General features: G+C 37.3%; 2 non-coding genes across 2 annotated transcripts; one reads left to right on the top strand and one right to left on the bottom strand.

Moving 5' to 3' along the window:
- Positions 1–11,920: 11,920 nt before the first annotated feature.
- LOC128292513 (small nucleolar RNA R71) lies at positions 11,921–12,027 on the bottom strand. Its single transcript, XR_008282498.1, has one exon. It is a non-coding gene; the product is annotated as a small nucleolar RNA R71 (small nucleolar RNA).
- Positions 12,028–23,834: 11,807 nt separating this feature from the next.
- On the top strand, positions 23,835–23,941 carry LOC128292138 (small nucleolar RNA R71). The gene has a single exon (XR_008282123.1). It is a non-coding gene; the product is annotated as a small nucleolar RNA R71 (small nucleolar RNA).
- The last annotated feature ends 1,261 nt before the right edge of the window (positions 23,942–25,202 follow it).

Here is a 25,202-nt window from a genome sequence, read left to right as displayed (position 1 = left end):
TAGCATAGTCGTACATAGTACGAGGAGTAGGATTCTAATTCACAAGATTTCTGGTAACCACAGGAGGCAGCGGATTATTTTGGTTTTCAGCCATCTCCTTAGTTGTAGTATGGATATCGTCCTCTCGCTCTTCCTCTATGTATTGTAGACTCCGCCTTGTTTCTCTTCGATTCCTGCGACCTGTGCTCTAATCTCATTGTCCAAAAGCAAAGGTCCTGACGGGTTCCTCCTAGTCATAAACTAGAGACACCTGCTAGAAGCAATTAAAAAGAAAAATTTAGAAAATAAAAATTAAACTAAAAACAAAAAATAAATTGCAATAAAAGTAAAAATGGCTAAAGTAATAAAAATGAAGCATTCCTACTATCTTAGTCCCCGGCAACGACACCAAAAAAACTTGATGGTCGTGAAACTAACTAAAAATTTGACTAAGGCAAGCGCACCTATCGAACAGTAGTATAGTTATGGTAAGACCGAAAATATCGTATCCACAAGGACTAAAAGTACTAGTAATTACTATCTTTTTATTATCTGGCTTAAGAATTAAAGGATTTTTTTAACGAAAACTAATTATCTAATTAACTAAGATCACAACAGAGATTAAAGTTGGAAAATACTTTTGGAAAACTGATAGAGAAGACAATACCCAAGGAAGAATCCACCTAGACTTCACTTATTACTTCTAAATTAGACGATTTATTTACTTAACTTAATCCGTAGAAATCCCTGATTTATTTTACTATCTCTCTCGAGACTAAGAACAACTGACTCTAAGTTGATTAATTGAAATCTCTTTCTAATTAAAACCCCCATTGTCGCATTAACTCGGTCTATGGATTTCCTTATTAGATTTGACTCTAATCCGACAGATTTATGTCGTCCTATCTCTAGGATTGCATGCAACTCCGCTTAATTATGGCTGATCTACTCTTAAACAGGGACTTTTGCTCCACTGAATAAGCACATCAAAACCTGAATTAATATCCTAAAATATTAAAATAAGAATTAAAACTCATAATTAAGAATAAGAACAAGTATTTATCATATAATTCAAATAGTAATAAGATCTGTCTTAGGTTTCATCTCCCTTAGGTATTTAGGGAGTTTAGTTCATAATAATGGAAAACATTTCAAAATTGGGAAAACAACAAAAAACAAAGAAACCCAAAGAACTTCTAAGGAAATTGAATGGAGATATTTAGTCTTGAAGTAAATCCTACTTCCAAGCTGATTCCGATGGCTGTCCTTCAGTATTTCCTACCTTCCACCCTCCGTCCCCCTCTTTGATCCTCTTCTAGGGTGTTTATATAAACATTGGAATGCCAAAAATAGCCCAAAGTTAGCCTTTTTTTAATAGAATTAGACTTTGGTTCGATAGAGACACGCCATGTGTCACGCCCGTGTGAAGGTGCTCAGGCTGTGTGCAATTCTCACTTGGTTTAATGTTGACACGGCCATGACACACGAGCGTCTTTTTACCAGTGCGAAAATGCCTAGGCCATATGAAACACTGAATTAGGCCCAATTTGCCTGTTTTGGCCCGTTTCATGCTCTTTTTGCTATCCTAAGCTCTCTTAAAATTTGATAAACCGTAAATTATACATATTTTTACCCCATGCTTGGCATACTTAGGAATGATTTTTTTCCTTAGTTTTAGTGAATTTGATGCTCCTAATCCTTTAATTTCATGCTTTTATACTCAGTAGAGCTTAGGATAAAAAAAAAAGCGAGAAACGGGCCAAAACAGACAAATTGGGCTTAAAACAGTGTTACACACGGCCTAGGCACTTCCACACAGGTAAACCACACGCCCATGTGAGGCACATGGGTAGTCCACATGCCCGTGTGTCGTGGCCGTGTCGACCTTAATCCAAGTCAAAATTGCATACGGTTTGAGCACTTGCACACGGGCGTGGCACACAGTCGTGTCCCTGTTGAGCCCAAGTCTAGTTCTACTCAGAAAAGGCCACTTTTGAGGGTTTAGAAGCATTTTAAAGCCTATATAAACACCCTATAAGAGGATTAGAGGTGACACGCAGAGTTGGAAGCAGAAAATACCTAAGGACAGCCATCAGAATCATCTCGGAAGCAAAGATCTACATCAAGACTGAAGATTTCCATCCAAATTTCTAGAAGTTCTTTAGGGTTTTCTTTATGTTTTTGTTGTTTTCCATACTTTGAGATGTTTTCCATTAGTACGAACTAAACTCCCTAAATACCTAAGGGGGATGAAACCTATGATGAATCTTATTACTATTTGAATTATATGATAAAGACTTATTCTTATTCTTAATTGTGAGTTCTAAATTCTTGTTTTAATATTCCAGGGTATTAATTCAGGTTTTGATGTGCTTATTTAGGAGAATGAAAGTCCCTGTTTAAGAGTAGATCATTCATAATTAAGCGGAGTTGAACGTAATCCTAGAGATAGGACGACATAAATATGCCGAATTAGTCAAATTTAATAAGGGAATCCATAGATCGAATTAATGCGATAGTAGGGGTTTTAATTAGAAAGAGATTTCAATTAATCAACCTAAAGTCAGTTGTTCTTAGTCTCGAGAGAGTTAATAACATAAATTAGGGGTTTCTACGGATTAAGTTAAGTAAATAAATTGTCTAATTCAGAAGTAATAAGTGAAGTCTAGGTGGCTTCTTCTTTGAGTATTGCTTTCTCCATCGGTTTTTCCTAAAGTATTTTCCAAACTTTCATCTTTGTCGTAATCTTAGTTAATTTAGATAATTAGTTTTAGTTTAAAAACACACTTTAATTCTTAGGCTAGATAATAAAAATATAGTAATTACTAGTACTTTTAGTCCTCGTGGATACGATATTTTCGGTCTCACCAGAACTATACTACTATTCGATAGGTGCACTTGCCTTTGTCAAATTTATAGTTAGTTTCACGGCCATCAAGCTTTTGGCGCCGTTGTCGGGGACTAAAATATTAGGAACATTTGATTTTTATTACTTTAGCCATTATTTTTATTTTTATTTAATTTTTTTATAAAATTTTCCTTTTTCTTACTTCTGGCATGTTTTTATTGTTTATGACTAGAAGAAACCCATCAGGACCTCTACTTTTCAACAGTGAGATTGAAAGCACAGCTCACAGAAACTGAAGAGAAATAAGGCGAAGCCTACAATACATAGAGGAAGAGTGAAAGGACGATATCCATAATACAATTGAGGAGATGGCTGATAATCAGAATGATCTGCTACCTCCTGCGATTGCTGCAAACCCAGTAAATCAGAATCCTGCTCCTCCTACTTTATATGATTATGCTAAACTTTAACAAGAACTTAATCGAGTATAGTTAGGCCTGCTATTGCTGCAAATAATTTTGAATTGAAACCTAACACGAGTCAAATGATACAACAGTTTGTTCAGTTTGATGATTTTCAGGATGAGGATCCAACAATTGTACCAGCCAGAGAAAAAGTCGAACCTTGAGGAGATGATGACAAAATTTATCTCAGTAGCGGATACTTGTTTTCAGAATACTAAAATTGCATTTAAAATCAGCAAGCATCAATTTAAGGACTCGAGAATCAAATAGGGCAGTTGGCCAAGATGATTTCAGAGAAACCACCAGAAAGTCTACCTAGGAACACCGAACCCAATCCAAAAGAGCATCTAGAAGCAGTTACACTAAGGAGTAGGAAAGTGTTAGCTGAATCTGAAAAGAAGCCATTATAAGAAGCTGACAAAAATGAATGAGATGAGGTAAAACCCAAAAACAATAACAATCCAATGCCAAAAGAATATAAACCACCAATTCCATATCCAGCAAAGTTGAAGAAAGACAGCATGGATGCACAATTCGGTAAATTTCTTAAACTTTTTAAACAACTGTACATTAACTTACCTTTTGTTGAAGCTATATCGCAGATGCCTACATATGCAAAATTTTTAAAGGAGCTTCTAACAAATAAAAGAAAGTTTGAAGACTTATCTACAGTGGAACTTAACGAGGAATGCTTAGCCATACTCCAAAATAAACTGCCAACAAACTGAAAGATCCAAGAAGTTTTACTATTCCCTACTTAATTGGTAGTTTGAATGTTGAGAAGGCACTAGCTGATTTAGGCGCTAGCATTAATTTGATGCCATATAAAATGTTTAAACAACTTGGTCTTAGGGAACCTAAACCCACTAGGATGAGTATTCAACTAGCTGATAGATCTGTTAAATATCCTAGGGTTATTATAGAGGACGTACTTGTAAAAGTAGATAGATTTATATTCCTTGTTGATTTCATTGTGCTTGACATGGATGAAAATGTTGAAGTGCCTTTAAACTTAGGTCGTCCATTTTTAGCCACTGTTAGGGCTGTTATTGATATGGGTGATGGTAAACTTGTGCTTAGAGTAGGTGACGAAGACATTATTTTTAAAATTTATGATGCCATGAGATTTTCTAGGGAACGGGATGACTCATGTTATTTTATTGACTCTATTGATCATGCTACTCAAGATTCTTTTCAGGAAATCATACATAAGGACACGTTGGAACTGTGTCTTGCCTAAGGAGAGGAGGTAGATGATGATGATTCTGAGATAGGTAAGATAAAAGTTGAACTAAATTCCAATGAACCCTTTCCAAGACAAGCAGATTATAAGGGTATTAAGGCAAACGATGAACTTAAGCAAAAACCCTTTATCGAAGAACCTCCTAAACTGAAACTTAAACAATTGCCAAATCACTTGGAATACGTATTCCTTGAAAATAATTCTAAATTACCAGTGATTATTGCTTCTAACTTGCAACCCAAGGAGAAAGAGGAATTACTCAAGTATTAAGAGAGCATAAAAGGGCCATAGCTTGGAAAATTTCTGACATTAAAGGGATCAGCCCTTCTTTTTGCACCCACAAAATTTTAATAGAATATGAATAAGTCATGTGTGCAAGCTCAAAGACGACTGAACCCCAACATGAAATAAATTGTTAAAGCTGAGGTAATTAAACTCCTAGATGCTGGAATTATTTATCCTATTTCTGATAGTTCTTGGGTAAGTCTAGTGCAGGTTGTTCCTAAGAAAGGAGGCATGACTGTTGTAGCCAATGAGAAGAATGAATTAATCCCAACAAGGACAGTCATAGGTTGGAGAGTTTGCATTGACTATAGGAATCTGAATGATGCCATGGGAAAAGATCACTTCCCCCTGCCATTCATTGATAAAATGTTGGAAAGATTATCAGCGCACATGTACTACTGTTTTTTAGACGGACTCTCTAGTTATTTTCAAATCCCAATGGCTCTTGAAAATCAAGAAAAGATGACATTTACATGTCCATACGGTATGTTTGCTTATCATAGAATGCCTTTTGGATTATACAATGCTCCTGCTACTTTTCAGCGCTGCATGATAGTCATTTTTGATGAACTCGTAGAAGACATCATGAAGGTATTTATGGATGATTTCTCAGTATTCGGTAACTCTTTCCATCTTTGCCTTAAAAATTTAAAATAAGTTTTAATAAGATGTGAGGAAACAAACCTTGTGCTTAACTGGGAAAAATGTCACTTTATGGTTCAATAAGGTATTGTGTTAGGACATAAAATTTCTAGTAAAGGGATTAAGGTTAATAAATCCAAAATTGAAACCATTGAAAAACTACCTCCCCCTAGTTCGGTTAAGGCTATTAGAAGCTTCTTAGGACATGCTGGGTTTTATAGAAGATTTATTAAAGACTTTTCTAAAATAGCTAAGCTGTTGACTAAATTACTAGAAAAAGATGTGCCCTTTAATTTCGATCAAGAATGTTTAGAAGCATTTAATACTTTAAAGGATAAATTGATTAATGCTCCAATTATAATCACACCTGATTGGAATTACCTTTCGAACTAATGTGCGATTCGAGTGATTTTGCAATAGGTACAGTTTTGGGACAGTGAAGAGACAAGCATTTTCAACCTACCTATCATACCAGCAAAACTTTGACAGTCGCAAAAAAAAACTACACCACCACGGAGAAAGAGCTGCTAACTGTGGTTTTTGCATTCGATAAATTTAGGCCATATCTAACATTCCAAAGCTTGGGGTACTTATTTGGAACACCTAGAGAAATTATCAGTGATAAGGGTACTTATTTTTGTAACGCCCAATTTGATAAGACCCTTAAGAAATACGAAGTTCACCACAGAACAGCTACCCCTTACCATCCTCAAACTAGTGGACAAATCGAAGTAGTAAACTGAGAGCTTAAATGTATCCTAGAAAAGATAGTAGAATCAAATGGGAAGGATTGGGCGATGAAAGTAGATTATGCTTTATGGGCTTATAGAACTGCTTTTAAAACCCCCATAGGAATATCCCCTTACAGACATGTTTATGTAAAAAGTTGTCATCTACCGTTTGAGTTAGAACACAATGCATTCTGGGCTATAAAGTTTCTAAACTTCTATCTCAAACTTGCAGGTGAAAATAGGTTGATGCAGTTGAACGAGTTAGATGAGTGGCAAACTAATGCATATGAGAATTCACGCCTATACAAGGAAGCCACGAAATGCCGCCATGATGCTCTTTTAAAGCAACACAATCAATTTGAAACTGGAGATCTTGTCTTGCTATACAACTCAAGGCTTAAATTGTTTCCTGGGAAGCTAAAATCACGATGGTCAGGTCCATTCGTCGTCCAACTGTTTTTCTATGTGGCACAGTAAAGGTAAGTCATCCAACTCACGGCATTTTCAAGGTAAATGGATATCATCTTAAAATTTATAAAGGTGAGGACTTTAAGGATAATAGAGAAGAGCTACGGGTCCACGAACCTGCCTAAATATGTCACAGGGTAAAGTCGAGCTTAGACTTTAAATAAGCGCTTCTTGGGAGGCAACCCAAGCACTAACCTCACTAAATAGGGTTTAATTTTTCTTTAACTATTCATAGTTCAAATGCAGGTAATTTTGACAATTGACAGGGGTGAACACGGCCTAGACCCACGGGCGTGTCCTAGGCCGTGTAACACTCACGGGGTGGAGACACGGGCATGCTTGGAACCGTGTAAACCTTGAGCACTTTAATGAGATGATTGACAGTATTGAACATGGCCTAGACCCACTGGCGTGGCCAAGGCTGTGTTGAAACAAGATTCATATTTTTTCCAAAATAGAGGCACACGGGCTGCGACAAAGGAGCCATGGCCTTGCGATATGGTTGTGTGAAGCCCATGGTGGAGGAACACGACCGTGCCACACACCATAGTGAAACTGCCCCTTAAGTTACCCAAAATTTAGTAGAAACAAGGGCTACGTTAAAATCACACGGCCCATGTGAACCGCACGGACAAAGCCCACGGGCGTGCCTGAGACCGTAGATAAACCTGACTATAGAACACGAGCGTGGAGTGTATGACACGGGCCTGGGCATGACGAATCACCTAGCACATGGCCGTGCGATTCAACCGTGTGAGAAACACGGACTTGGAACATGGGCGTGCCCATAGGCCGTGGATGATACTATCCTAAATCATAAAACATCATGCACACATTAAGCCACGGGCATGTTGAGTTGCATACGGGCGTGGGAGAAGTGAACAACATCACACACGGTAGTGCGATACGACCGTGTGAACCACACGGCTGGGACACACGGGCGCGTCCCTAGGCCGTGTAACGATTAGGCATTCAATTTTCTTGAAAAACACGGGCTAAATTCGAGCCACACGGTCGTGTGGCCCAACACGGGTTTCACACAGCCGTGTCCCTTTTTAAACCCCCATTTCTTTTTAAATCCTTAAACCCTAAAACCATCCCTATTTAAACTCCTATTCATCATCTCCTTTCCCTATTCATCCTCTCACCAACGCAACCCTCCTTTACTCTGGCTACCACCTTCGACGAACCACCGGCAACAACCATTTTCCTTCTACCCCCTTTCTTTACCTCTCATCGCACCTCATCTCCAACAACAGCCCAGTCCTTTGCAACCCCCCACCATCCGACCACTTCCTTAAGCCGAGCCAGCAACAGACCAAGGCCACCTCCGTCGTGCCACTTCTTTCCCCCAGCCGACCCACCACCAACCCTCATTGGTTACACCTTATATCATCCTATTCTATTCGTTGTTTTCTTTTACTTTTATTTTCTTTTATTCTTTATTTTTATCTCTTTTTTATTCATCCTTTATTTATTTACATTTCTTTTCACTTTATTATGTGATTCTTATTTAATTTAGCCGTTTATTCTTATTAATTTTATTAGTTTGGGATTCATTACCATGTTTTATTCTACCATGCTGCTTATAGGATCATCCTTACTCACTATTAGGTGTTTTGAATTTTTAGTTTAGTTTAGTCTAGTTACTAATCCTTTATTATGGCTAATTTAATTAGCATACTAATGGCTTAGGTAGTAGCACATATAGGACTCGATTCTGCACTTTGATCATTTTTCTTATTAGTATTTATTTTCTCACACATTTAGTCCTACCCCCATATCCTATCCCACGATGTATTTGATTGGTATTCCAAATTTAGTCATATCATTGTTCTATCTTTTTTAGGTACACCATGACAAATACTCATGGGAAAAAGACTGCCGTCTGAGTCCATAAGAAAAGAAAGGGGTCAAGTGCGACCTCCTCGAGCATAAACACTGAAGTGCACAACCCTTTTCTCCAGTTGCCACTTGGCCCTCAGAAGGAACTATTTCAGATATTACGGACTCGACCCCTTGGTGTAGGTCGATGTATCGACTAGGCTGCACTGGAACAAATACACTTAGCTGACGCCATTCGAGCTCTTCTCGCTACCGCCCCTTGGGACTGATTCTTTACATCATCAAGCCGACTTATCTGGAGTTCACCATGGAACTATGCTCGACATTTCATCTCCAAGTCGTCATGATAGAGTTCGACGACCTAGGCACTGTTCAGTTCAGACTTGGCGGCCTCGTATGTCAGCTTAGTGTACCAGAGTTTGGCACGGCCCTGGGATTGTATACGGATGAGTTTATGGAGACCGACCATTTCCCCCACCTTCACCGCCACATACATCGTTCACCTACATCATGTTAGGTCGACTCCACCCTGCTATAGGAATTTATGATCCTAGCCATTCAAAGGCATCAGCTCTACCTTCAGCTCTACGCTATCTGTACGCCATTTTGGCACACACATTAACGGACAGGTGAGAGAGCACTGGCGTCGTCAACACTCACGATGCATATTTCCTATGGAGCATGAACCATTGGCATACTTTTGATCTCACATATTTTGTTGCCCTTGCCTTCCGCCACCAGACAGAACGACTCCAAAAGGGAGTCATCAGCATCGGCCCATATGTGACTCATTTAGAATGATATTTTGGGCTCCTGAATACAGTGGCGCGGTCTTCATCGCTTACTCTCATTGGCCAGATGTCCCCACAAGGCATCTAAAGTATGCTCCATATGCGAATGATTGAGCATCATCGTGGGTTCGACCCTTTTTAGTACCGACTTGTACGAGCTATCGATAAGGATAACGCCGAGGATATTCCTGATGATATCCCTGCATTTCAAGAGGACCCACCATCACAGCCACCACCGAGCTACCGACCAGTTTATGCGGCTACTTCAATATCTGAAGTTTCTGACCATTTTCATCGCTTTGAGCAGTTTTACACTCAGCGATTCGACAACATTGAGACAACGGTACAACAAATCTGCCAACATTTTCACATATCGCCTCCAGCACCACCACCGCACGATCTAGTTGTCGACGAGGACTATTAAGTCCTTCTAATTTTTAAATTGCTTCTCTTTTTATTTTATTTTTATTTTGGCATTTCTTTTGCACTTTCATTATCAATTACTTACAAGACTTTTATTAGTATACTTTGAATTTTATTGTATCTAGTTATTTCATTATTACTAACCCTAACAAATAATTGATAAACCGTAAATTATACATATTTTTACCCCATGTTTAATGCATCTTATGGATGATTTCTCATTAGAATTGGTGAATTTGATGCTCCTAATGCTTTAATTTCATGTTTTATACTTAGCAGAGCATAGGAGAGTGAAAAGAATGAGAAACGGGCCAAAAACGGAGAAAATGGGCCAAAGTACGAAATCAACACGGCCTGGACCTCCTCATACAGGCAGACCACATAGCCATGCCAATTTGGCAGGCTCGAGCACGGCCTGAAGTAATAGAACACGGGCGGGTCCTTGCCAAGCCCAAGTTGAGTCTAATTCAGAAAAGGATAATTTTGAGGGCTTTTAGGCATCCCAAAGCTTATAAATACACCCTAGAGGAGGAGAAAAAAGGAGACGGAGAATAAGGGGTAAGGAATCACTCCAAAGAAGACGATTGATCCATCTCAGGAGCCAGATTCCTTATCAAGACTGAAGATCTCTCCTCAATTTCCCTTCAGGAGTTTTGGGTTTTCTTTATGTTTTGTATTCTTTATTATTCTGAGATGTTTTCTTATTTAGTTATGAACTAAAACCCCTAAATACCTAAGGGGAATAAAACCTAAGACAAATCTTGTTATTATTTTCTGAATCGTATGATAAATATTTAACTTGTTCTTAATTATGTGTTCTTAATTCTTATTTTAATATCTCAGGATACTGATTCAAGACAAGCTCTTATTTAGAGGAGGAATAGACCCTGTCTAAGAGTACATTTGTCATAATTAAGAAAAGTTGATTGCGCCCCTAGACATAGGATGACAAGATTTTGCCGGATTAGGGTGAAACCTAATAAGGGGATCCATAGATCGAATTAATGCAACCCTAGAGTGTTAATTAGAGAAAAATCTCGGTTATTCAATCTAGGGATTAGATGTTTTTAGCCTTGAATAGGGATAATAACATAACTTAAGGATGTCTACAGAACAAGTTGAATGAATAAATCGTCCGATTCAGAGCCGGAATAACAAGTAAAGTCTAGGTTGATTTTTCCTTAGGTATTGTCTTAAGTCAATCGATTTTCCCCGAAAGCAATTCCCTACTTCTTTTCTCTGCGCGTTCTTAGTTTAGATAATTAGTTAGTTAAAACAAAAACCTCTTTATTCTTAGGCTAGATAATAAAAAAGACAGACATTACTAGTACTTTTAGTTCTTTTGGGTTTGACAATCCAGTCTTGCTAAAACTATACTACTGTTTGATAGGTACACTTGCCTACATCGCGATAATACTTAGTTCAAGAACGAGTAACTATAAATATTTAAAACCTATCACGAAATCACACGATCAAGTTTTTGGCGCCGTTGCTGGGGAACTGAAATATTAGGAACGCTCAATTTTTATTACTTTAGCCATTTATTTGTCTTGCAATTTAATTTAATTTTATTATTATTATTATTTATTAACCTACTCTTTCTTTCTTTTGGCAGGTTTTTATAGTTTATGACTAGAAGAAACCCGTCGAGACCATTACTTTTTGACGTAGAAATTGATCGTACAGTTCGTAGAAACCAAAGAGAAATAAGGCGCAGCTTAAGATACACGGAGAACGAGCAAGAAGATGATACACAACCCCCAACTGAAGAGATGGCTGAAAACCAAGGCAATCAATTACCTCCTGCAATTGCGGTGAATCAAAATCCTGCTCCACGCACTATGTATGATTATGCTAAACCTTCTTTAATAGGAATTGAATCTAGTATAGTTAGACCTGTTGTAGCTGCAAAAACTTTTGAATTAAAACCTAACACTATTCAGATGATACAACAATTTGTTTAGTTTAATGGTTTGCAGGATGAAGATCTCAATGCTCACTTAGCAAACTTTCTGGAATTTTGCGATACATTTAAAATCAATGGCGTTTCTGATGATGCCATTCATCTTCAGTTATGCCCTTTTTCATTAAGGAACAAAGCTAAACAGTGGTTGAACTCGTTACCACGAAGGTCAATTACTACTTGGGAACAAATGACCGAAAAAGTTTTACTAAAATACTTTCCGTCGGCTAAAACGGCTAAATTACGTAATGATATCTCTTCTTTTGTGCAGATGAATTTAGAAACACTCTACGATACATGGGAAAGATACAAGGACCTTTTGAGAATATGCCCCCACCATGGGTTACCACTTTAGCTCCAAGTACAAACATTTCGCAATGGTCTGAATCCTTCGACTCGGCAAATGGTTGACGCAGCGACGGGCAGAACCATCAACAATAAAACACCGGAAGATGCCTATGAGTTTATAGAGGAGATGTCACTGAATAACTATCAGTGGCAAGTCATGATGACAAAGCCAATGAAAACAGCTGGCGTTTATAACATCGATTTGGTCACCATGCTCTCTAATCAGGTTGGTTTTCTTAGTTCTTCACAGGTTCACCCAGTAATGCAGTGGAAGCAAGTAGCGGTGGAACAAACCATTCAGAATACCAACCTTATGGCCATAGCATGGATAACGAGCAATTAAACTACATGCGTAATAATCCTCGACCTTAAAACAATCAATATAGTAACACTTATAATGCAGGTTGGAGGAACCACCCCAATTTCTCATGGGGTGGTCAAGGAAATCAAAGACCACAACATCCTCCGAGCTACCAACAGGAAAAGAAGCCAAACCTTGAAGAGATGCTCTCAAAGTTTATATCAGTGTCAGAAACCCGTTTTTAGAACACCGAGAAAATACTTAAAAATCAACAAGCGTTGATCCAAAGCCTCGAAACTCAGATAGGCTAGCTTTCCAAACTAATCTCCGAACGACCACAAGGTAGTTTTCCAAGTAATATCGAACCTAACCCAAGGGAACAACTCAACGCATTTAATATTCAAGATGATGAAGGAGTCGTTGAGCCTGAACCAGAACCGAGGCAAGAAAATGTGGTAAGTAAAGGTCAATGTGAGGTAGATCAAAATACAAACAAACCATTCACTGTCGAATATAAACCTCGTGTGCCATACCCCAAAACGACAAGGAAAGACCGCTAAGATGAACAATTTGGTAAATTCCTTAAACTCTTAAAAAAATTACATATTAACTTACCGTTTATTGAAGCTCTATCGCAGATGCCAAATGCAATGAAATTTTTAAAGGAGCTTTTAGCAAATAAGCGGAATTTAGACAAGGCGTCACATGTTGAGCTGAACGTAGTTTGCTCGGCCATTCTCCAAAATAAACTACCCAACAAACTAAAAGACTCAGGGAGCTTTACTATTCCTTGCTTAATTGATAGTTTAGATGTTAATCATGCATTAGCTGATCTAATGGCTAGTATCAACGTCATGCCTTACAAAATGTTTAAGCAACTAGGTCTCGGGAAACCCAAACAAACTAGGATGAGCATTCAATTAGCAGACAAAACTATAAGATTCCTTAGAGGTATTATTAAAGATGTGGTAGTTAAAATCGATAAATTTATATTTCCCGTTGACTTTATTATTCTAGACATAGAAGAGGATAGCAACACTCCCTTAATTCTAGGAAGGCCATTTTTAGCAACTGCTAAAACCATCATTGATGTTAGCACAGGTGAATTCACACTCAGGGTGGGAGACGAAACAATCACCCTTCAAGCTCGCAATTCTGGCAACACATCAGGAATTGAAGGTGATCATTTAAACCATTCTACTAAACCTAACAATATGGTGCAACCTACTTTGTAGAAAATGAGTCTGAAGAAAGCACACGAGTCATTCTCAAGCAATAATAGAGGACCTATTCATGAAGATCGAAGACTACAAATCAAGGAACTTGATGAATGGCGGATGCACAAACCAAGAACACCTGACAAACTGAAACTATGCCAAAACAAGCCCGATACCTCTCCAAATCAACTTAAGGTTGGTGATAAGGTCTTATTAGATACCGTAGATCCTTACATTGTCACTACCACACCGAATGAGGAAATCCCTTTTACTGTACTCATTATTTTTCCATTCGGTACGGTGGAGGTGAGTTATCCCAAGTTCGGCACTTTTAAGGTAAACAACACCCGATTAAAATCCTATTTTGATGAGATTGATAGCAGGAATGAGGAGTATAAACTCCTCAAACCACCATGACCATTCACTAGAGAGGTAAGTCGAGCTTAGACTATAAATAAGCGCTTCTCTGGAAGTAACCCGAGCACTAACAATATTAATTTCTTTAAATTTTGGTATTTAACTCCTAACTTACTAATAGAAATCTTAAATACAGGTGTTTCCACAGAGACACGGCCAAGCACACTGGAGTGCTTAAGGCCGTGTGAAAATAGGGCAAAAGATTTCCCCAACACGGGCTACGATTAAATGCCACGACCGTGCGATATGGTCGTGGTCGAGCCTACCAAAACAACACGGGCATACTCCACGCCCGTGCGGAAGAACCGTGGGCAAACCTGTTAAAACAACACGGGTGTGTAGCCCGTGGTCGAACCTGTTAAATTAACATGGGTGTGGGGTTGCACACACGGGCGTGGGAGAAGCAAACGAAGCTAGACACGGCTGTCCGACACGATCGTGTGAACCCACACGCCCGAGGAACACGGGCGTGTACTAAATGTCAGACGCGCCCAATTTTGAAATTTGCAAATAACACGAGTTGAAATTAGGGGACACGGGCGTGTGTCCTGGCCGTGTGGCCTAAAATCTATAAATACCCTGCACTATTCACTTTCTTCCCCATTCAAAAATGCAACTCCACACAGCCTCCCCTCCACGCCTGTTCGCTGCTTCCCACTTCATTTTTGACGCTCAATCTCTTTCTCTTAGCGTTTGTGTACTCCTTTCACTTCTATTTTACTTATTTCTAATGCTTATTATCAACATAATCTTCATATATTTTGAACTATTTTTCATTTTTCCATCATTTCATTTGCATTCTTAGATTAGTTATCATACATTTGGTGTTAAATCAAGTTATTAGGAACATCTCATACCCACGACATTATTATGTTTATTCTCATGCTATTACCATGCCAATGTATATCATTTAATTTGCATTCCTAAGTTAGTTATCATACATTCCGTGTTAAATTAGGAAAACCTCATACCAATTACATTTCTATTCTCATTCTCATTGTTATTGTGGTTAAGTTTGCTTCATATTAATAGTATTGGCTGAAATAATTAGTTCCAAATTCATGCCTTCTATTTTTTCGAATCCGTTTACCTATTATTATTATTCTTTATATTACAAGCCTGCAATGTCGTCTTCAAGAGGAAAGAAAACCACCATACCTGCTTTAAAGAAGAGGAAGGGAGCATCCTCTTCCGTGAGTCCAACCGCAAAAATTCGTCACCCTCTTCTATAGTTCCCCCGAAGGCCTCAGGAAGAACTTTTCTAGATACTTGGGGCCCGACCTTTAATTGCGGGCTGCTGCATCGATTGGGCTGCCATAGAACAAGTTCAGATGGCTGATGAAATTCGGGCTCTTTTAACCACCGACCCTTGGGAGCTATTCTTTGGGATCATCGAACAAACATACCTGGAGTTCACGATGGAACTATGCTCAACATTCCATCTCCAGACCATAATGACGAACTACGATGATCCCGGCATGGTGCAGTTTCGCCTAGGCGGGTTAGTCTGCCAGCTAAGCATCCCAGAGTTTGGTGCTACACTAGGCTTATATATGGAGGAGTTCAAGGAGGAGAATGAACTACATGCTCTCAGTCACCACATATATTTCTCTCCCTCGAAGTGCTAGCACACTTTGGCCCCTAGCACGGCCTCCTACAATCCTAGCCGCTCCAAGGCATCAGTTCTCCCACCATCCCTAAGGTACTTACACGCTATTTTAGCTCACACGATTACAGAGAGGCGAGAGAGCACTGGCGTCGTCAACACCCACGACATCTACTTCTTATGGTGTATGTCGCAAGGGCACGTCATCGACCTTGCCTATTTCATCGCCCTCGCGATTCAGCACCAGACGGAGCAGCATTGGAAAGGGGTCATCTCCATTGGCCTCTACGTGACTCGACTAGCGCGACACTTTGGGCTCCTCAAGACCGCAGCCCAAGAATCATCCCTCACCCTTATTGGCCAGATGTCTCCACAAGGCATCTCGAGCATGCTTAGCATGAGGATGATCGAGAGACGCCGAGGAACCTACCCTCTCCAGTATCGTCTCACCCAATTTACCGAGGAGGAGGCCTACGAAGACATTCTTGATGATGTCCCCCATAGCATAAGGACCTACCGACTCAGCCACCACTACCCTCTCGTCCAGTTCATGCGGTGGCTTCATATGCTGACATCTCTGAGCGCCTCATCCAATTTGAGCAGCAATGTTTTCAAAAATTTGACAACATTGATGCTACTCTACAGCAGATTTGTCAACACCTTCACATCTCATCACCAGTCCCACCTCGCGAGCCATCCAGCGATGAAGATGCTTAAAAATATTTATTTATTATTTTATGTTTTTAATTTTTATTTAAAATACTTTTTAATTTTTATTAGATTTTAGAAATTTTATTTTTAATTATTAATTTTGATTATTTCTTTTTGAGTAATTATTCTCCCTAATATCCCCTAAAAAGTTCCTGATTTTATCACAGTTATATAGAGCTCTTAAGCTCATCGTTACATAGGAACTAAAACTCCACCGGGAAAGGTTCTCCACGACTACTATGTCCTGATCGACCACGACCATAGCTACCACTAGATATAATATTCTTTTGGCATAGGACTTATGGACTAATGAACCTCTACGACTGCCGGAGTGTCCTCCTCCACTCTCGAACCGATTACTCTCCAAAACTCTAGTTCGAGGAATTCATTATACAGGAAGTTTCACTTCTCTCCTATCTTATTTTTATACTTTATTATCTATCTTTGTACATTGAGGGCAATGTACATCTTAAGTGTGGGGGGAATATTTATTTCATTATCAAAAAAATCCTTTAATGATTGCCTTGTTCTCTTGAAAAGCTTTCATATCATATTTAGGATAAATTTTAATTAATTTATGATTTTGATTGATATATCTTGAATTAAAAAATTGGGATTTATGCATTGATTGTTTAAACTTTAAGACATTAGAGAATCAAGCATGATAAGTTGATTTTTAAGAATTTAAAATTATAGGTTGTTTCCCCAAGTCTAGGTATTACTTTGCATTGGAAGTCATGAGTTTAAACATCAAAAAGCCATAATATTTGTGAGATTTTTATCCTTTTGAGCATCTATTAATTCTTTCATGCTCACTTTTATTATTGCTTTGAGTGCGTCAGTATTGAACTATTATTCTTCAACTTACTTGATTATGCATGTTGAGACCACACCATTTGATTTGATATGTCAAAATGATTAAGGCACTTAGGATTAACCCACTCATGCCATGAAAAGCCTACTCATGCCATGAAAAGCCTACCTCCACGATTAACCCCTAGTAAACCCCCTTGAACCTAACAAGCCATTCCTTGCATTAACCTCAATATTAACCCTTAACCCATTATTATTGAAATCCCCTAAATTAATTTGATTCCTATTTTTGTCGAGATTTGAGTTGAAGAAATTGCTTAGCTATGTATTGTTTGATTATTTAACTTGTTCTTTAAAAAAAAAACTATGTATACATATCTGTAATTTCATATTCTGATAAGAAGCTCTGTTGTACGCAAGTGAAGATTAACTCTTTTTCTAGTTAGGTAATTTTTCAATTCAATCTCGATTCTAACCCTTTCTTTTAGCTTGTGACCACTCCCCCTAACCAAGCCTCGTTACAACCCTCTAAAGACCTTTTGATTGATGTATCATCTTAAATTATAGTGGTGGAGATTTGATTTTCATGCAAGCCTATGGTAATGACTTTTCATTGTTGACTATTGAGTGCTTCATTTATTGTCCTTAAACACCTCGAGTGATTTGAGTGAATCTTTAGTGAGGATGTAAAACTTTGTGATATTCTGAATCAAAAGTAATTACTTAGATGAGGGGAGACACCTATGTTTGCATGAATAAAATGCTCAACTTGGAATGTTTGGAACTTTTATGTTCTTTTAGTTGAATTCTCAATGTAGGATTACTTATGGATTAATGTGAGATATTATCGATAGAAATTGTAAGTTGAGAAGAATTTATTTTGATTATGAGTTGAGAATTTTGCTTGAGGACAAGCAAATGCTTAAGTGTAGGGGTTTTTGATAAACCGTAAATTATACATATTTTTACCCCATGTTTAATGCATTTTATGGATGATTTCTCATTAGAATTGGTGAATTCGATGCTCCTAATGCTTTAATTTCATGTTTTATACTTAGGAGAGAATAGGAGAGCAAAAGGAATGAGAAACAAGCCAAAAAAGGAGAAAATGGGCCAAAGTACGAAATCAACATGGCCTGGACCTCCTCACACGGGCAGACCATGGCCGTGCCAATTTGGCAGGCTCGAGCATGTCCTGAAGTAATTGAACACAGACGTGTCCCTGTCGAGCCCAAGTTGATTCCAATTCAGAAAAGGCTAATTTTGAGGGCTTCTAGGCATCCCAAAGCCTATAAATACACCCTAGAGAAGGAGGAAAAAGGAGGCGAAGAATAGGGGGTAAGGAATTATTCCAAGGAAGCCAATTGATCCATTTCAGGAGCCGGATTCATCATCAATACTGAAGATCTCTCCTCAATTTCCCTTCAGGAGTTTTGGGTTTTCTTTATGTTTTGTATTCTTTATTATTCTGAGATGTTTTCTTATTTAGTTACGAACTAAAACCCCTAAATACCAAAGGGGAATGAAACCTAAAACGAATCTTGTTATTATTTTTTGAATCGTATGATAAATATTTAACTTGTTCTTAATTATGTGTTCTTAATTCTTGTTTTAATATCCCAGGATATTGATTCAAGACAAGCTCTTATTCAGAAGAGGAATAAACACTGTCTAAGAGTACATTTGTCATAATTAAGCGGAGTTGATTGTGTGCCTAGACATAGGGTGACAAGATTTTTCCGGATTAGGGTGAAACCTAATAAGGGGATCTATAGATCGAATTAATGCAACCCTCGAGTGTTAATTAAAGAAAAGTCTCGGTTATTCAATCTAGGGATTAGACATTATTAGTCTTGAATAGGGATAATAACATAACTTAGGGATGTCTACGGAACAATTTGAATGAATAAATCGTCCGATTCGGAGCCAGAATAACAAGTAAAGTCTAGGTGGATTTTTCCTTAGGTATTGTCTTAAGTCAATCGATTTTCCCCAAAAGCAATTCCCTACTTCTTTTCTCTGTGCGTTCTTAGTTTAGACAATTAGTTAGTTAAAACAAAAACCTCTTTATTCTTAGGTAGATAATAAAAAGACAGTCATTACTAGTACTTTTAGCTCCTTTGGGTTCGACAATCAGGTCTTTCTAAAACTATACTACGGTTTGATAGGTACACTTGCCTACATCGTGATAATACTTAGTTCAAGAATGAGCAATTATAAATATTTAAAACCTATCACGAAATCACGCGATCAACCATATACATATAAATTCCTTAAATATTATTGATGGTATCGCAGTTTCAAAAGGTTCAGTCGATGGGTACTGCTAAGGCATACACATACAATCAGCCACGACTTCCAGGTCCTGCTCGACTACAACCATAGCCACCACGACACCGACCATCATGATAACCTTTTCGCTAGCCACTGTGATTGTGGAACCCAACCTCTACCACCACCTTCACCTCTATCTACATGTCACATACACTTCACCTTCATAAACCTGTTCCCGCTCTTTCAGAGATTACATCCAAATTCAGGGCAGTTTCGATTCTCTCCCTCTCTTCTAATCTTATGCTTATATTGCTATTATCTACCTCTGTACATTGAGGACAATGTATACCTTAAGTGTAGGGAGGTTATTTATGTGATTATCAGAAAATCCCTGAATTTTTATCTTGTTCTTAATAATTTTCTCATATCGTTATTAGAGTAAATTCTGATTGATCTATGATTTTTATTGATATGTTTTAAATTAAACCATAGGTAATTGTGTATTGATTGTTTGAACTTTAAAGACATTAGGGAATCAAGCATGATGAGTTGACTTTTGAGAAATAAAATTGCTAGGTTGTTTCCCTGAATTGAGGTATTATCTTGAAGTTTTGAATTTACAGGATTGACATCAAATACCCATAATTTTTGTGAGATTTTGATCCTTTTAAGAGCATATATCTTTCTTGCTCACTGATTTTATTGGTTATAAGTGTGTCAACACAGAATTGTTATTTTATAACTTGCATCGAATATACATGTCAAGACCACACCTTTGATTTGATATACGAAAATGATAAAGGCACTTAAGTTCTAACCCATTTACCCCATAAAAAGCCTATCCTCATAATTAACCCTTAGTGAACCCCTTTGAACTTAACAAACTATTTTTTTTTTAATTTACCCTAAATTTTAACCCCTATATCATACCTTTTGATTCATTGAGAATTCTTCCTAATTTATTGAGTCCCTTTCTGTCGAGATTTGATTTGGTCAATTGCCTAACTAGTTTCTTTCATTTGAATCTTATAATTTTCTCTTATACAATTATTTGTTCTTATTCTTAAAATAAAATATTGGTAGTAATTCTTTGTTTTTGAGCTTAATTATTTAATACCATATTCTGAAATAAAGCTCATGTTTATTCAATTGATGTTAGTTATTTTTCCAGTTATGTAATTTATCAAGTTAATCTCGATTCTAACCGTTTCTCTTTCAGGCTTTATCCACACCTTAACCCAAAACCCCGTTACAACCCTTCAAAGACCTTTTAATTTGTGTATCATCTTACTTATAGTGGTGGAGATTTGATTTTCATGCAAGCCTATGGCAATAACTTTTCATGTTTGACTAATGAGTGCTTAATCATTGAACCTTAAACACATTGAGTGATTTGAGTGAACCTTTAGTGAGGATGTCAACCATTATCAATTTGGAATTAAAGATAATTGCTTAGATAAAGGGGGATGCCTATAATTTTATGATTAAAATGCTCAACTTTGACAATTTGAAACTTTAATGTTCTTTTAGTTAAATATTAAATGTATGACTGCTTGTGGATTATTTTGAAACATTATTGATGAGAATTATAAGTTGAGAAGAATTTATTTTGATTGTGAGTTGAGGATTTTGCTTGAAGACAAGCAAATGCTTAAGTGTGGGATATTTAATAAACTGTAAATTATACATATTTTTACCCCATCCTTGGCATACTTAGGGATGATTTTTTCCTTGGTTTTAGTGAATTTGATGCTCCTAATCCTTTAATTTCATGTTTTAATACTTAGGAGAGCTTAGGATAACAAAAAGAGCGAGAAACGAGCCAAAACGGACAAACTGGGCTTAAAACAGTGTTACACACGGCCTAGGCACTTCCACACGGGCAGTCCACACGCTCGTGTGTCGTGGCCATGTCGACAATAATCCAAGTCAGAATTGCACACAGTTTGAGCACTTGCACATGGGCGTGGTACACAGCCATGTCCCTGTTGAGCCCAAGTCTAGTTCTACTTGGAAAAGGCCACTTTTGAGGGTTTGGAAGCATTTTAAAGCCTATATAAACACCCTAAAACAAGATTAAAGGTGACACGCAGAGTTAGAAGTAGAAAATACCTAAGGACAGCCATCCGAATCATCTCGGAAGCAAGGATCTACATCAAGACTAAAGATTTTCATCCAAATTCCTAGAAGTTCTTTGGGGTTTTCTTTATATTTTGTTGTTTTCCATTAGTATGAACTAAACTTCTTAAATGCTAAAGGGGATGAAACCTATGATGAATCTTATTACTATTTGAATTATATGATAAAAACTTATTCTTATTCTTAATTGTGAGTTCTAAATTCTTATTTTAATATTCCAGGATATTAATTCAGGTTTTGATGTGCTTATTCAATGGAGCGAAAGTCCCTATTTTAGAGTAGATCATTCATAATTAAGCGGAGTTGAATGCAATCCTAAAGATAGGACAACATAAATCTGTCGGATTAGAGTCAAATCTAATAAGGGAATCCATAGATCGAGTTAATGCGACAATAGAGGTTTTAATTAGAAAGAGATTTCAATTAATCAACCTAAAGACAGTTGTTCTTAGTCTTAAGAGAGTTATTAACATAAATTAAGGGTTTCTACAGATTAAGTTAAGTAAATAAATTGTCTAATTCAGAAGTAATAAGTGAAATTTAGGTGGATTCTTCCTTGGGTATTGCTTTCTCCATCGGTTTTTCCTAAAGTATTTTCCAAACTTTATCTTTGCCGTAATCTTAGTTAATTTACATAATTAGTTTTAGTTTAAAAACACACTTTAATTCTTAGGCTAGATAATAAAAATATAGTAATTACTAGTACTTTTAGTCCTCGTGGATACTATATTTTCGGTCTCACCAGAACTATACTACTATTCGATAGGTGTGCTTGCCTTTGTCAAATTTATAGTTAGTTTCATGACCATCAAAATTAAAGGATCAGAAACATCAAATTCACTAAATCTTATGGTAAATCATCCAAAAATATGCCAAGCATGAGATAAAAATATGTATATATTATGGTTTATCAGTTACTAAAAAGGGTCGCCCTAAGATTAAAGGAACGTCACCGTCCTCTTCCATGTCTAAAACAAAAAAGTCTACTGGGAATATGAATTTATCAAATTTTACTAGTACATCTTCAATGATATGCCTAGGAAATCTAATAGTTTTATCTGCTAGTTGAATACTCATCCTAGTTTGTTTGGGCTTCCCAAGATCTAGTTGCTTAAACATTTTATAGGGCATGACGTTAATACTTGCCCCTAAGTCCGCCAAAGCATTATTAACAGCTAAACTACCAATTAAACAAGGAATAGTAAAAATCCCTAGATCTTTCAATTTACTAGGTAGTTTGTTCTGCAAAATGGCCGAGCAAACTGCATTCAACTTCACATGCAATGAATCATCGAACTTCCATTTGTTTGCTAGAAGCTCCTTTAAAAATTTAACCGAGTTGGGAATCTACGAAGGAGCTTTAATAAATGGTAAGTTAATATGTAACTTTTTTAAGATGTTAAGAAATTTACCAAATTTTTCATCTGTGTGGTCTTTCTTGGTCGCTTTAGGGTATGGCACGCGAGGTGTATATTCTCTGCTTATCGATTTTTGTTTGTTCTGGCTTTCATCCACCTTATCTTGACTTACCACAGTTTCTTGCCTTGGTTCTGGTTCGGACTCAACTAACCCTTCTTCATATTAAATGGTAATCGCATGAAGCTGCTCTCTTGGGTTAGTCTCGATGTTGCTAGGCAAGCTACCTTGTGATCTTTCTGAGATCAGCTTAGCAAGCTAACCTATTTGAGTCTCGAGACCTTGAATCAACGCTTGCTAATTTTTAAGCACTGTTTCGGTGTTTTGGAAACGTGTTTTTAACATCGAGATGAATTTCGTTAGCATCTCTTCAAGGTTTGGCTTCTTTTCCTGCTGGTAAGGTGGTTGAAAGCTTGGAGGGGGTTGTAGTCTTTGATTGCCTTGACCACCCTAAGAAAAATTGGGATGGTTCCTCCAACCTGCATTGTAAGTATTACTATAGGGGTTATTCTGAGGTCTAGAATTGTTACCCATATAGTTGACTTGTTCATTTCTAGTGCTAGGGTCGTAAGCTAGGCATTCTGTATTATTCATTCCCCCTCCACTTGTGTTACACTACATCACCTAATGTACCTGTACAGAGACACATAAACCATCAATATTTTTATTTAAAAGCTCTACCTGGTTTGATAACATAGTGACCATGTCGAGGTTGAAAACACCGGTTGCTTTATTAGGCTTTGTCCTCATGACTTGCCACTGATAGTTATTCAGTGACATCTCTTCAATAAATTCATAAGCTTCCTCAGGTGTTTTGATATTTAAGGTTCCACCGGCGGCTGCATCGATTAACTGCCTAGTTGAGGGGTTTAAACCGTTGTAAAAAGTTTGAACCTGTAGCCATAAAGGTAACCCATGGTGAGGGCACCTTCTTAATAAGTCTTTATACCTCTCCCATGCATCATATAAAATCTTTAAATCCATCTGTACAAAGGAAGAGATATCATTCCTCAATTTGGCTATAGATATCATTCCTCAATTTGGCTATCTTAACGAGTGGAAAGTACTTTAGTAGAAACTTCTCGGTCATCTGTTCCCAAGTAGTGATGGAACCTCGTGGTAACAAGTTCAACCACTGTTTAGCTTTATTCCACAATGAAAAGGGAAATAACCGAAGGCGAATGGCATCATAAAAAATGCCATTTATTTTGAAAGTATCACAGAACTCTAAGAAGTTGGTCAAATAAGTATTTGGGTCTTCATCCTGCAAACCATCAAACTGAACAAAATGTTGAATCATTTGTATAGTGTTAGGTTTCAGTTCGAAATTATTTGCAGCAATTGCAGGTCTAAGCCCCACTAAATTAGGCTTAGCATAATCGTACATAATACGAGGAGTAGGATTATGATTTATAGGATTTGCGGCAACCATAAGAGGTAGCGGATTATTCTGATTTTCAGCCATCTCCTCAGTGGTATTGGTATCGTCCTCATGCTCTTTCTCTATATACTATAGACTTCGTATTATTTCTCTATGATTTCTGTGAGCTGTGCTTTCAATTTCACTGTCAAAGAGTAGAGGTCCTGATGGGTTTCTTCTAGTTATAAACTACAAGAACCTGCAAGAAGCAAACAAAAGAAAAATTAGTATATAAAAAAAATAAAAATAAAATAAAATGCAATAAAAATAAAAAAAATGGCTAAAGTAATAAAAATCAAGCGTTCCTACTATCTTAGTCCCCGGCAACAGCGCCAAAAACTTGATGAGCATTTTGTGGAACACTAAACTAGACTACGATCACAACTAAGGCAAGCGCACCTATCAAATGGTAGTATAGTTATGGTGAGTCCAGAATATCATATCCACAAGGACTAAAAGTACTACTATTAACTTTCTTTCTATTATTTAACCTAAAATATAAGGGATTCATTTTATTCTAATATTAACTAACTAATTAACTACTGAATGTGACAAAGAGTGAAGAAAATAATCGAATAAACCAATAATAAAGACAATACCCAAGGAATAATCCACCTAGACTTCACTTATTATTCCGAATCCTAACCAAACGATTTATTCACTTGTCTTGATCGGTAGAAATCCCTAAATTATGTTAATATCTCTTTCGAGACTAAAAACAACTGACTCTAGGTTGATTAATTGAATTTCTTTCTAATTAAAACCCATATTGTCGCATTAACTCGATCTATGGATTCCCTTATTAGATTTGACTTTAATCCGGCAAATTTATGTCGCCCTATTTCTAGGGTTACATGC

This window comes from Gossypium arboreum, chromosome 4, assembly GCF_025698485.1.
Source record: "Gossypium arboreum isolate Shixiya-1 chromosome 4, ASM2569848v2, whole genome shotgun sequence".
NCBI classification, from domain to species: domain Eukaryota; kingdom Viridiplantae; phylum Streptophyta; class Magnoliopsida; order Malvales; family Malvaceae; genus Gossypium; species Gossypium arboreum.
The sequence above is the reverse complement of the archived record's forward strand: the minus strand, read 5'-3'. Positions and strand labels throughout refer to the sequence as shown.